The sequence below is a fragment of the Aulostomus chinensis genome, chromosome 1, assembly GCF_037954235.1.
Source record: "Aulostomus chinensis isolate RoL2024-O1b breed Wild chromosome 1, RoL_Achi_v1.0, whole genome shotgun sequence".
Classification (NCBI taxonomy): domain Eukaryota; kingdom Metazoa; phylum Chordata; class Actinopteri; order Syngnathiformes; family Aulostomidae; genus Aulostomus; species Aulostomus chinensis.
The window spans coordinates 18,023,665-18,039,055 of NC_141320.1; positions in this window are offsets into that span (position 1 = coordinate 18,023,665).

The following is a 15,391-nucleotide window of genomic DNA, read 5'->3' on the forward strand; positions in this document are numbered from 1 at the left end:
AGTTTTGAAAGGACTTGGTTGTAAATAGGTGAAAGGAAATGTCGCAGTCCACCTCCTCTGTTCAAAGATGGTTTCTCTATCCTGACGTGGATGGCTTCTTTAACTCCTCTTTCAAACCATCTGTCCTCTCTGTCGAGTATTTGGACATGGTCGTCCTGGAAGGAGTGGCTTTCCTCCTTGAGGTGGAGGAAAACCGCTGAGTCCTGTCCTCCAGAGTTGGCTCTTCTATGTTGGGCCATGCGCTTGTTGAGGGGCTGTTTGGTTTCCCCTATGTAGAGATCCGTGCAGGCCTCACTGCATCTGACAGCGTATAACAGATTGCTTTTCTGGCTGTGAGGGGTGGGTTTCTCCTTGTTCTGATCCAGAAATTCAACAGCTTCTATCATTGATTTGACAGGAAATGTTGATGACACACTGGGATTTTTGTTCTCCTGCTGTCACTGTCAAGTGCAGCTGAACATGAGAGGCAGCAGGATCATTCATGTGTTCATGTTTCCAGCAGACAAGGAGGAAACCTGGGAGGACTTCAGTGACTTTGATCAGTGGTTCTCACTTCATCTTCTCAGTATAAAGTTCAAAGCGAGCTGGCCAGGAGTTGAACCTAGAATCTTCTGATCCATAGTCAGACGCGTTGTCCATTGGGCCACCAGCCCTGTGAAGAAGCTGCTGTGTTCATGTGTGCTTGCTGTTACAGAAAAGCCCAACAAGGTGGTGGCATTTTCAGGGGACACAATGGTGCAGTGGTCAGCACTGTGGCCTCCCAGCAAGAAGGTTCAGCTCTCCTCCTATTTGGTTGCTAGGAACCTGAATCAGGCCTCAGTGGAGCGGTGCTGCTGAGGCTGAGTGAGGCTGAGTGAGGGACTGAGCAGGAGCCAGCAGGTCCAAGCAGGTTCAGGCAAACTCCCCTCGGTCCACCAACATCAAAGCAGAGGAACTGAGTTCATCTAACAAAATGATTCATATCATCTCCTCTTGGAATGTTCTGGAACTACAAGTACACTTAAAATGGCCGACTTATGACCATAGAAGGAACTTTGAAGTAGATTTGATTTATTTAAGTCAGTGACAGTCATTTTTTTCAAGAACTTAGTTCAGGTAACTTGATTGTTTTACCAAGATGAGCTTTAATGTTAAAACATTGAAACAAGACCTTCATGTATTTATGATGACATCACCAATAGGAGCCTTCCCAGTCTGTCAGGGGGTAGAATTCAGTCACCACCAATGACATCAGAGTCAGAGTTTAGACATCAAAGACAGACATTAAAGCCTCTCTTATTAAAAAAAATTAAAGTGTTATATCTTTGAAAATATACTGCAATACATGAAATACTATATTTCCATGGATGGTAACCTCGTTCTTATATTCTTTAATATACTGCAATAGTAATGGACCCTCTATGACACTGTAGTGATGAATCTATCAAGGAGTACAAATGATTATAATCAGAGAATTTTGAAGTCAAGTTTGAGATCAGTTTGATCCTCTCTCTCTCTCTCTCTCCCTCTCTCTCTCCCTCTCTCTCTCCCTCCCTCCCGCCCTCTCTCTCTCTCCCTCCCTCTATCTCTCTCTCTCCCTCCCTCTCCCTCTCTCTCTCTCAGGAGCTTTTAAATGAATATTTTAATAAAACAGAACAGGAGACTGAAGAGTGATCACTCAAACCCACAGGCTGAATGGGACATCTCTTAAAAATATTGAACCACTGAGTAAAACCATAGAAGCGCTCCTGTCTAGTCGGTGCTAACAAGTTAGCTGTTGAGTGAGTCCAGCTGTGCTGTCCAGGAATCCTGGTCAAAAGCCTCCACTCATCAAACAGCTGGTGTGTTGGTGGATCAGTGGATCCTGCTGGAAGAAGCAGGATGGAGCTCTGAATGGTTCCTGTCTCAAAGAGCTTCTCTGTGCAGCTCCCATCAGCTCCTAAAAACAGGACACCAGCAGATTCACTGTTGAACGGTGGCATTAAAATGTCTCAAAAGCTGTCCTGTCCACCATTTGTTGGTGCAAAGACATTTAAAAACACCAGTTGAACATTTGCCAAAGTTGCTCTCACCTTCTTTCAAACACCTGGAATGATTTCCTCCAAACCAAAAGAAACTGGTAAAAAAAACAACAACAAAAACTCCTGGAGAATCAAACTCCACCCTCTGCTCCAACTGGACTTGGGACTTCAAATGACCTCCATTAAAAGCCTGCCTGCATCCCCATTCACTGACTGTTGTGCTGTGGGTCTCCTGGACAAACATGGCAGGATCCTCTTGATCTCCAGGAGTTTAAAAGAGCAGCTCTTTTAAAATGGGTTCTGGCTCCATTCAGGTTTAGAGAGCTGAGACTAAAATCACACATGAATGAAAGAGGGAACCCAAGAAAACAAGTCAGCGTGAAAGAGGAGCAGATTTTAAAACTCATCATTTCCACCTCCAGGAGTGAAGCCTCCCAGGACCCAAGAGGCTCCAGCTGGCAGAGCTCTCACTGGTTTCTCCACCACCTCGCTAACCTGAGCTGGAGCATCTGAGAACCAAACAGTGACCCCCTTCATTCCAGAGCCGACTCCACAAACTCTGAGCCCCCACTTTACCCACAGCCAGCAGACCTCCTCAACATTGCATGACACACGACGACTAAATTTAACACTGAAGCGTCTCATCCAGAGATCTGTGACATGAGTCTGCTGTGGAGGGTCAGTCTGTCCGTCCACATTCAGATCATTAACGCAGCGACTCCTAAGCACCAGTAGAGCCTCTTCATCGTCCCTGGGTGGGCTCGAACCACCAGCCTCTCGGTTAACAGCCGAGCGCACTGACCGATTGCGCCACAGAGACTCTGAGTCACTGCTTTTCATGAAGACTTTTCAGGCTAAATTTCAGTGTGTGAGGTCCACACTGCACATTTGAGGGACCATGAAGGACAGAGGAGAGTCTGACTGTCATGGTGAAAGCCTTCAGCACTAGAGCTGAAACAGCCCCCACCATCTTAACCCCCCCAGACCAAACAGGCTTCATCAGAAACAGACCCCCCTCCTAGAACATCCAGAGATCATCAGTCTGATTAATAGAACATGACAAACAATCAAGAACATGTTATTGTTTGATCAGAAGCTGAAACAATGTTTCTATGTTTGTCTGTTCTGGTCTGAATGAAAGAGGAGGTTTTCTTGGTCATGTGACGTGGATGAGAGTTCAACTAGAACTTCCTGATTCAACAGGATTTGAGTTTGTTGGGATTTTGTCAAAGACACCAACCAAACCTCTGAGTGGTGCAGATGTCTGCTGCCTCCTCAGAGCAGACTGGAGCTCAGCCTCACTCACCTGTGGGAGCCCCAGCAGAGCCACCGTGTGATGGAGTTTCAGTTTAGGATCCAAGGTCCTGGATTGAATTGGTGTTTTGTGTTTTTAGGCCTCCTGGCACCATCAATGGTAGAGCAGAGAGGAGCAGAGGAAGCGTGCTGGGCCCATAACCCAGAGGTCGATGGATCAAAACCATCCTCTGCTAAAAGAAGAAAAATAAAATGAACCAGTGTCTTTAGAAATGTGTGTCTGTTAAAAAGAGGTTCATAAGGATTTTGTCTTCCTCCACAATCACCAACCATTGTGAGAGTTAACAACAGTCCACTTTCTGACTGAAGCAAAAGTAGACTTCAAAAGGTTTTTCTGATTCAACATAGCAGCTAAATTTCCATTTCCATTTCCTGAACAGGACAGGTTAAAAAAAGGGAATGTCATGACTTCCTCTGTATGTTAGAATATGAACGACTAAAAATGTTCATGCCCAGTTTAAAGTTAGAATTAAACTGAAAATACAAAACTCTTCCCTCTTCAATCCTGTCACTCAGTGTTGTAAACTGTTTCAAACAAATTCTACTGTTCAACAGTTCAAGTGTTTCTAATGAAGCTGAATGTTCTCCTCTACTTTCCTCAGTTGGGTTTCTTTCATGTCCTCCTGACATCAAAGACAGAATTCTAGGTACAAATAAAAACACTTTCAAAGCCTCGTGATGACATCATCATCAATTCTGTCTTTGATCTGTGTCTGTCCAGCCGGTCCTGAGTGGATCCAACAGTTTCCCATGGGTGACTCTGTCGTGGTCTCTCTCCTGCTGTCTCCAACTCTCAGAGTGCTTCTACTGGTTTCTCTCCATCGTCCCTGTTGCTAGGCAGAGCACTGGTGAGGACTGAGGCCAGTGATGTCATCACCTCCAGCTGAGACCTGCCAGGTGATCCTGCTTCATTCAACTCTGCTGCCTCTGCCACTGCCCTGACTGGTGAGGCTGACAGCAGGTTCTCTCTCATCTAAACTCTCTGTTTACAATGGAGGCTGAAATCCTTGTGATTGGTGGTTCAATCATCAGGTCTGTTGAACTCCCAGGTGCCATCACCTGCTGTCTTCCTGGTGCCAAAGTTGTGGACATTATTGAACGTCTCCAGGACTCATCGATCTCCACCCCTCCTGCAGGTTCTCCCTGTCTCTGTGTGGGTTCTCTCTGGTACTCCAGCTTCCTCCCACAGTCCAAAGACATCAAGAGGGTAGTGGTTACCTGGACACTCTAAATGACTGTGAGTGTGAATGGTTGTCTGTCTGTGTGTGTTGGTCCTGGGATGGACTGGTGACCCATCAAGGGTGAACCCAGGGCTGGACTGGCCACCTGGCCGATGCACATCTTTGGGCCGGCCCATAACTGTCATAATTTTTTTTTCAAAAGTGTATAGTTTTTAATCGACCGTAACGGTATCGGAGACGCGAAACGCGGCCCATTGGTTGATTTTCTTGAAGGACATTGGGCTCGTCCAATGAAATCTCTCAGCTCTCTCTCTTTCTCTTAGTCAAGCCATGCTGTTGCAATGGAAGTGGAGGAGTCAGAGCAGTCAGTTGGAGACTATTTTAGTCGCCCTTCTTCCACACAGAGGACTGATTTTTTAAAGTTTCATCCTCAACAAGATTCCATAAACCCTGTCGTCCAGAGGCTCTTCGTTAGAACGGACGGCACGACGTGGAAATGGCTGACTTATTGTGGTCAACGTCATGCTTTGTTTTGTTTTGTTTGCCCTGCTTTTAGCAAGCCCAGTGATCCAAGTGTCTTCATTAGAGGCCTGACAGACTGGAGGCATGTGCACCAAAGAGTAGAGGAGCATGAGAGAGGCATGGCACAGAGGCAGTGTGCTGAGGCCTATTTTTGAAACTGCTCCAGAGCAAGACTGGCCACCTCCTTGAGGGAAGACAGCTGACAGGACACCGTGAGCAGGTTAAGAAGCAGGGCTGGACTGGGACCAAAAAATGGCCCTGGCATTTTTCATCCCTGGCAGCCCTCCATGGTTATTTACACGATATGTGTAAGCACACGCCATACCAGAGGATGTATGTGCACATTTTGAAGTTTCAAAAATTAAAATAAAGTGCAGTATTCTACATGGAAGACAGTAACCATGTTAAAAGAGTGATACTCTTTCACTACTCACAGAGACCTTCTTCTTCCACTACACGTTCCAACACCTGACGTCTCTTCTTCCCAGTCCAGCCCTGGAAGAACGCGTCGAGTTTTGGAAATTCGGCTGCTTTTCTTTTGCGGAGTCTCTCTTTTTCGGCTCCTCCTTTCTCCTTCCTCTTACTGGGCAACATTCTTCATGGCTTCTGACTGCAAGGTGGCCGCTGAGTGGTGGCACTACAACTGGATGGGTGTGTTTCTCATTTTAACACAAAAACAAACTAACCGCTGTTTCTGCGTGTTTACCAGAAATATATATTTTGAAATGCCTGCTCACACCGGCCCATCCGGCTACATCCACCAAACTTTACACACATAATATAATAATATAATATAATACCCCTGAACACAAGCCCCAAAGCAGTAGTTGTTTTGTTTTTCTTCATAAAGGAGGTGCACAGTCATGACTACGATATCTCTGGCAACAAACATGGAAGGGGCTTTGGGGTCTTGTGTTTCAGCTCTGTAACTTCTGGATGGCTGAAAATGTCAGAATCAGTCCTCTCACTGACATCAACCATTGGTGTGACTTTTGGTGGCTTCAGCTCAAATGAAACCAGGGAAGAGGGGCCAGACTTTGAGGAGCCCCTTAGGGTTAGTGGATGCCCCAGGACCGTGCTTGGGCCCCTTAGCACCTAGATGGCTGAAATTCCCAGCACATGCTACTCTGGGGCATCACACTATGTGTGTAAAGTTTGGTGGATGTAGCCCAAGTACAAACACCAGAACCCAGATTTGATCCTCAATTCTGCTCCAAAAGGCTCTCGGAGTGCAGAAGTCCCAGACCCTGATTTTGCCCAGTTTCACAAGGGGATAGTTTTTTCTCTTTGAACCTAGGAAGTTGAAATTTGAGTGTGTTGTTCTGTTCTCGAAGGATCGCATCTGTGGTGGTTTGACCCCCCGAAGTCCTTTCTGCTGTCCGTAAAGGGCGTGGCAAAGTCCAGTAAAGTCTTTAAATGAAGCATCATAACTGGTCAAAGTTGCTCCAAATGAGATGAGCTTTCTGGGAGGAGTTCACACCTCTGCCAGAAACCAATATTTAAAACTTTGAAGCCCCACCTCCTTCCTGAAGCCACTTCCTGTTTGGGAGGGGGTTCGAGAATTATTCCACCAGATTAGGATTTCATAAAGTTTCAGGTCTGTATACACTGGAGAGGCCAATGAGAGCAAAAGAGCAACAGGGTCAAAGGTCAACAGGCCTCGTGTCTCAGCCAGGCCTCAAAGGGTTAAGTGAGCCTTTTGGAGCTCCTTTGAAAAAAGGCCTGACACCAATCTTGTTCAGGACCAACATGAAGAAGGATCTTTGGAACATTTTCACATCTTTAAGACGGCCTTGACTCCTTTTTATAGCAGGAGTCACTGAACAGCACAAAGCTGCTATTGCAGCCATCAGGCCTCATTTCTGATCAGTTATTATTGTTGAAACAAAGCTGAATATCAATTATTGATTTTTATTGTCATCATTTTGAACACCTGATGAGAGAAACACAATAAAAACATTTGAAAAGGAAGGATCAGAGTGTTGTTGTACTGCAATACTACAGTACAGCATCAGAGACACTCAGTTATTGATTGCCTGAATGATTGATTTACCCAGAAGAGGAACAGCTTTGTTGGAGCAGTAAAAATACACACATCAGAACGACAAAGTTACATTTGAAAAGAAACTACATGACATTACCAGCACAACATCTGAAGAACAGTTAGGATCAATTTAACTGGTCAGATAGTTAGGACTTCTTTAATGATATCCTTGATGAACCCAGACATCAGAGTGGTTTGTTCCCCTCAATCATAAATCTGTAAATACAGCGTGAAGTGATGGAACTAAAAGGCCACCTCTGAGTGCAGGAGTGAGCCTCTGTGACGGATGTGACGTCAGCAGACCGCCATTAGTTTGAGTCATTGTTTATATTCTTAATGCTGATTGGTAGATCTATAATGGTGACAAATGGACTTCGTAGGTAGAATAAACATCCAGAAATTAAATGAATTTGTAGATTGTCTTATTAATCAAAAGATGAAGTATTAAAAATATTTGTTTTTTTTCCTCGGAGTGAGCGACAACTACCGGATTTTCTCACAGAAGAACGGGGCCGACTTCCACGGAAGCAGATGTTTGACATTCCTGGGGCACTAAAATCCATTTCATATTATTCTTTATTGAACAGCGAACATTATGGAAATAAAATTTATATTTCTCGCCAGAAATGTCCTTAAAATGCTTTTTAAAAATCAAACCTATCTTGAAATGACACTCGTCCGTAATGGCGTCCTTAGCAACCAACATAGCAACAGTAGAAATGTGACACTGTAACGACTCTCTTCCGAGAGGTGAAAGATTCATCGTAATAACGAACAAACCAAAGATTAAACACAAGAACTGAGCAAAGATTATGAAAACAAAATGCATATTTCTCTCTAGAAATGTCATCAGAATGCTTTATTAAATCAAAACTATCTTGGAAGAAGGCACTTTCCTCCGAAAATGACAGGAGCGGCGGCCATGTTTTTGTTTTGAGAGGCCCGCATGAAAGAGTCACACGAGGGAAGGGGGTATGGGGTCATGGGGGGGGGGGGGGCGATCCCAGGTGACGTTGTTCAAGAGGCAGGGTTCACCCTGGACAGGTCACCAGTCCATCAGGAGAAATGAGGTGGTCGATATCATGCAACCTAAACTAAAACATTAGTCAGGTCAAATTCAGATTAAAGCAAGAGTCTCCAGATCAAAGTCAGAATTCCTGATGATGTCATCAGGGCTTTGACAATCGCTAGAATTCTGTCTTTGATCTCAGGAGGACATGAAAGAAACACAATTGAGGAAAGTAGAAGAGAGCTTGGCAGCATGATGGTGCAGTGGTGAGCACTGTGGCCTCACAGCAAGAAGGTTCTGGGTTTGAGTCCAGGCTCGGGTGGGGAATCTTTCTGTGTAGAGCCTGCATGTTCTCCCCATGAATGCGTGGGTTCTCTCTGGTACTCCGGCTCCTTCCCACTGTCCAAAGACATGTAATTGGGGACGAGGCTGATTGGACACTCTAAATTGACCGTAGGTATGAATGTGAGTGTGAATGGTTGTTCGTCTCTGTGTGCTGACCCTGTGATGGACTGGTGACCTGTCCAGGGTGAACCCTGCCTCTGGCCTGTAGATGCTGGGATAGGCTCCAGCCCCCCCCTCGACCATCAATGTAGGTCTTTTGTTAATTGCATGCCACATGAAATTATTGTTGGTCAGTTTTCTAGCGACTGTCTCACAGTGGCAAGACAAGAACACTTCTACTTTTAATGTTGACAGTTTGTTCAACACTAAACTTCATCCAGTACCATGTTGTCAAACAGTGGAACCTCCACAGCACCTGAACAGGGACTTGAACCCTGGACCCTCACATTAAAAGTCTGATGCTCTACCGTCTGAGCTCCTCAGGCTCTTTCTACAGCATTGAGACAGGAACAGAAACACCTGTGAAGGTCAAACTGATGCTTTCTTGACTTGTTCAGTCCTCCATGTTAAAGTCCTCCATGCTTTTGATTGGCTCTGATTCTCTGTGGCAAAATCCAACAAGAGGCTCCAAAAATGTCCTGAATGTCACAAGACTGCACAGGACAAGATGTTAGTTTCCTTCATGTCTGCAGTTCCTCCACTGGAAAGTAAAGTCAATGCTGCTCCTCTGCTGAAACCTGGGATCAGACCAGGGACCTTTAGATCTTCAGTCTAAGGCTCTCCCAACTGAGCTGGTTCAGTTCTGAGTGAGGGCCCTGCTTCTCTCATTTATAATCTCTTCCACTCTCACTGGACCTTAGAGAGGATTGGAGCTTCTGAAGTCCTGACACATTGAACAGTTCTCCAGGACCATTTTTGATGGATGTCTGAATCACACCAGCCTTTTTTGTTTGTCTTCTTGCACCACCGTGCCGCCCCTACTAGTCGTCTACATATCAGTGTTCTCAGTGTTGCACGAACATTCACATCAGTATTGTGCTAATATTTTATTTCCTGGCTCTTCAATCCTCCTATTATGAAGTTGATTGCTTCAGCGACCAGGAGATGTTATCATTGGCAGCTAGTTTCCTATTATTGCTGCTGCTGTTGTTGGTTGTGTGTCTGTCTTCCATCCCCCTGTCCCTCTGTCTTTCTCTCTGCTTGTCTTTCACCCTCATCTTGTTCCCATCTTTTTGTCATTCTCTCCCTCCTTTCTCTCTGTCTTTTGTCTTTCCTTCTCTATATTTGTCTTCTGCTGTCTGTCCTGTCCTGCTCTCTTTCAACAACCAACCAGTCAAAGCAGACGTCCGGTTAAAAAAATATGATAAAAGAACTCTTGGTTTGATTTGGCTTGAGACATGAAGAAGATAGGATTGTTTTCCTTTCATTTTAGAAGCTTTTCCAGATTCATGAAAAGATCATCAATCAGTGCAGTATTTCAGACAGACTTCTGGTCCGTGAGGACGAGGAATCCAGCACAGATCCACAGAACTCCAACTGCCATCTTTGATGGTTCCTTTACAGTCTGTAGGGTGGAGAGATCCTCCTGAGTCTGGCTTGGAATGTTTGTCTGTGGATGTGTTGGCCCTGTGATGGACTGGTGACCTGTCCAGGGTGAACACGGCCTGTCGCCCAAAAGCTGCTGGGATAGGCTCCACCCCCTCATGACCCTGAACAGGATAAGCAGAAGACAATGGACAGAAGTCCTGACACATTGAACAGTTCTCCAGGACCATTTTTGATGAAGGTCTGGATCTCACCAGCCTTTTTTGTTTGTCTTCTTCCAGTTGCCTCAACATTGTGTGAGCCAATAATTCCACATCTGTACCAGACACACCTCTGGTTGGTGGGTTGATGGATCTTTCTGTTCTAACAGTGTCTTTTATCTTGCTTTTATCTTTTCTATCTTTTCTTTGTATCTGCATTCTGTGGTGCACGGTGGCTCTGGAAGAGCGCTCTAACTATTGTCACTGTACCCCCCCCCCACAACGAAAATAAAAGATTCTGATTCCGATTCTGACACACACACACACACACACGTGTATCAACATGATGTTCCGAATGTTTCACTGTCTGTGGTTGTCCAGCTCTCCTTGCCTCTTCACTGTCATTGTCAGAACTCGGAGCAGTCTTCCTCTCCAGGTGATGTCTCTGAGTGATGATGATTGCTGTCTGTTCAACCAGCTTCATTTGTTGATATCTGAGAAGGACTGAGAAGTGTGCTGATTGGCCAACAACCCCTCACAGGTCAAAGGTCACTGCTCTGAGGCGGACCAGTTTACTGTAACAGTGGTGGCACCATCCACTGCTGGCGCTCTCTTCAGTGCTTCTTGTTTCTGCCCTTTGTGTGTGAGCTCCTAGAGCAGCTGGTCCGGCCCCCCCCCTTTTCTTTTCTATTCCTCTAATTTATTTTTTGATTTTCTATTTTTGTAATTCATCATCGATCTCGGCTCACGGTCGCTACACTCTTGACCTCCTGTGAGCCTTGAAGAGAGAGAAGCCACCTTTGTGTCGGAGAAGAGCAGCTTAGTCCAGGCAGCCAGCAGCCTGAGACCAGAGGGTAGCCCATCAACGCGCTTCCCTTCTTCATCGAGCGAATCTCAGCGGGAGCCACGGTCGACGAGGTGGAGGCTTTGGAGGCCGTCCTCCCACCAGTTCGTTGGAGAGGCGTCGTACATCGATGGGAGAATCCAGCTGAGAACGTAAGCCGGTTACGTTGGTTTTCACCGATTCAGGCCTGGACTCCTGTCTCGCTGCCAAACTCCGCCTGACTCCGTAGAGCTGGTCAGCCTCCACTCAGTCCTCTTCATTTGGTTGGAGGTCACCATCGTTCATCCTACACACCTTTCCACCTGCCTCTTAGCCGTCTACTTGAAGCTCAGATAAATCCAGGCTAATTCATACCTGCTACTCAATATGGGCCTTAATTACTCTGCTGGAATTATCACTCTGTCTTAAGGGTTTTCTTCATTGTATTAAATCCTCTTTAATTTCCAAGAAGTCTTCCAACTCATTCATTCATGCAAGCCACTGATCCACAAGACCTCATTGATGAGCTTCAACCTGAGACTGATTGTTTCTCGTTGGACGAGACACCCATTCAATGAGACTCATTGTCAGTCCATTGAAATCTACTGGTGTTCCTGGTGAGTTGATTTAACAACATGAGCTGACAGAATCTACGTTCAGGTAGGAACCACCACATCCAGGGGTCTGGACGTTTGAGCAGGCAGAGCCATCAAAGTAGCAGACTAAGCTAGAAGACGTTAGCATTGAGAAGAAACTGATACCTGAGCCTACTTTTGGGTCTGGACCTTTGAGCAGGCAGAGCCATCAAAGTAGCAGACTAAGCTAGAAGACGTTAGCATTGAGAAGAAACTGATACCTGAGCCTACTTTTGGGTCTGGTCAGGTGATGACACAATAATATGACATCATTGTCAGACTGACGCCTGCTCAACACTGACCAAACGCCGCCCTATTGCATTGTGGGAAATTTCTGCTTGGCTCGCGTCCATCAAAACACACAAAAAAATTTCTCCAGAATCAGTATGGATATTGGATACAATTGAGTCCACACTGGTTTTTCATTCTGAGTCGGGTGCAGGTGTGGAATTTCAGACACAGTCTGTGTTTGTGTTGTTCATTCAGTGATTTTTCTTACAATTCCCAATCAAAGCCCCACATTGCAAATGAACTCAAAATGATGCTAACAGTAATGTAGTGATAGTTGCTAATAACCTCAAAGTAATGCGACAGTGATTTCAGAAAAATTGCTAATGATCTCAAAATGATGCTGACAGTAATGTAGTGATAGTTGCTAATAAACTCAGTGATGCTTACAGTAATGTAGTAAGTGTTTAGAACAACCTCAAAGTGATGCTGACAGTCATGTAGTAAGAGTTGCTACTAACCTCAATTTAATGCTACAGTGATGTCTTAAGAATTGCTAATAAACTCAAAATAATGCTAACAGTAATGTAGTGATATTTGCTAATAAACTCAAAGTGATGCTGACAGTAATGTAGTAAGAGTTGCTACGAACCTCAAAATAATGCGACAGTGATGTCAGAAGAATTGGTAATGATCTCAAAATGATGCGACAGTGATGTAGTAAGAATTGCTAATGAACTAAAAATGATGCTAACAGTAATGGAGTGATAGTTTCGAATAAACTCAAAGTGATGCTGACAGTCATGTAGTAAGAGTTGCTACGAACCTCAAAATAATGCGACAGTAATGTAGTAAAAGTTGCTACGAACCTCAAAATATTGCTACAGTGATGTCGGAAGAATTGCTAATGAACTCAAAATGATGCTAACAGTAATGTAGTGATAGTTGCTAATCAACTCAGTGATGCTTACAGTAATGTAGTAAGTGTTTCGAATAACCTCAAAGTGATGCTGACAGTCATTTAGTAAGAGTTGCGAATGAACTCAATTTAATGCTGCAGTGATGTCGTGAGAATTGCTCATGAACTAAAAATGATGCTAACAGTAATGTAGTGATAGTTGCTAATAAACTCAGTGTTGCTTACAGTCATGTAGTAAGTGTTTCGAATAACCTCAAAGTGATGCTGACAGTCATGTAGTAAGAGTTGCTACGAACCTCCAAATAATGCAACAGTAATGTAGTAAAAGTTATGACGAATCTCAAAATGATGCGACAGTGATGTAGTAAGAATTGCTAATGATCTCAAAATGATGTGACACTGATGTAGTAAGAATTGCTAATGAACTCAAAATGATGCTAACAGTAATGGAGTGAAAGTTTCGAATAAACTCAAAGTGATGCTGACGGTCATGTAGTAAGAGTTGCTACAAACCTCAAAATAATGCGACAGTGATGTCGGAAGAACTGCTAATGATCTCAAAATGATGCGACAGTAAAGTAGTAAGAGTTGCTTCGAACCTCAAAATAATGCGACAGTGATGTCAGAAGAATTGTAAATGATCTCAAACTAATGAGACAGTGAGGTCGTAAGAATTGCTAATGAACTCAAAATGATGCTAACAGTAATGTAGTGATCGTTGCTAATAAACTCAGTGATGCTTACAGTAATGTAGTGAGAGTTTGGAACAACCTCAAAGTGATTCTGACAGTAATGTAGTAAGAGTTGCTACGAACCTCAAAATAATGCGACAGTGATGTCAGAAGAATTGGTAATGATCTCAAAATGATGGGACAGTGATGTCGTAAGAATTGCTAATGATCTCGATGATCCAGTAATGGAGTGAAAGTTTCGAATAACCTCAAAGTGATGCTGACAGTCATGTGGTTTGAGTTGCGAGTAAATTAAAAATTATTCTGACAGTGATGTCGTAAGAATTGCTATTAAACTCAAAATGATGCAAACAGTAACGTAGTGACTCTTACTATATGATGTCGGAAGAACTGCTAATGATCTCAAAATGATGCGACAGTGATGTAGTAAGAGTTGCAACGAACCTCAAAATAATGCGACAGTAAAGTAGTAAGAGTTGCTTCGAACCTCAAAATGATGCGACAGTGATGTCAGAAGAATTGTAAATGATCTCAAACTGATGGGACAGTGATGTCGTAAGAATTGCTAATGAACTCAAAACGATGCTAACAGTAACGTAGTGATAGTTGCTACTAAACTCAGTGATGCTTACAGTAATGTAGTAAGTGTTTGGAACAACCTCAAAGTGATGCTGACAGTCATGTAGTAAGAGTTGCTACGAACCTAAAAATAATGCGACAGTTATGTCAGAAGAATTGCTAAAGATCTCAAACTGATGGGACAGTGATGTCAGAAGAATTGCTAATGATCTCAAAATGATGCTAACAGTAATGGAGTGAACGTTTCGAACAACCTCAAAGTGATGCTGACAGTCATGTAGTAAGAGTTGCTACGAACCTCAAAAAAATGCGACAGTAATGTAGTAAAAGTTGCCACGAACCTCAAAATATTGCGACAGTGATGTCGGAAGAATTGCTAATGAACTAAAAATGATGCTAACAGTAATGTAGTGATAGTTGCTAATTAACTCAGTGATGTTTAAAGTAATGTAGTAAGTGTTTCGAACAACCTCAAAGTGATGCTGACAGTCATGTAGTAAGAGTTGCTACGAACCTTAAAATAATGCGACAGTAATGTAGTAAGAGTTGCTACGAACCTAAAAATAATGCGACAGTGATGTAGGAAGGATTGCTAATGAACTCAAAATGAGTGATGCTGACAGCCATGTGGTTTGATTTGCGAGTAAATTAAAAATGATGCTGACAGTGATGTCGTAAGAATTGCTATTGAACTGAAAATGATGCTAACAGTAACGTAGTGATCGTTGCTAATGAACTCAAAGTGATGCTTACAGTAATGTAGTAAGAGTTTCGAACAACCTCAAAGTGATTCTGAAAGTCATGTAGTAAGGGTTGCTACGAACCTTAAAATAATGCAACAGTAAAGTTGTAAGAGTTGCTAAGAACCTCAAAATAATGCGACAGTAATGTAGTAAAAGTTGCTACGAACTTCAAAATATTGCGACAGTCATGTAGGAAGAATTGCTAATGAACTCAAAATGATGCTAACCGTAATGTAGTGATAATTGCTAATCAACTCAGTGATGCTTACAGTAATGTAGTAAGTGTTTGGAACAACCTCAAAGTGATGCTGACAGTCATGTAGTAAGAGTTGCTACGAACCTCAAAATAATGCGACAGTTATGTCAGAAGAATTGCTAAAGATCTCAAACTGATGGGACAGTGATGTCAGAAGAATTGCTAATGATCTCAAAATGATGCTAACAGTAATGGAGTGAACGTTTCGAACAACCTCAAAGTGATGCTGACAGTCATGTAGTAAGAGTTGCTACGAACCTCAAAAAAATGCGACAGTAATGTAGTAAAAGTTGCCACGAACCTCAAAATATTGCGACAGTGATGTCGGAAGAATTGCTAATGAACTAAAAATGATG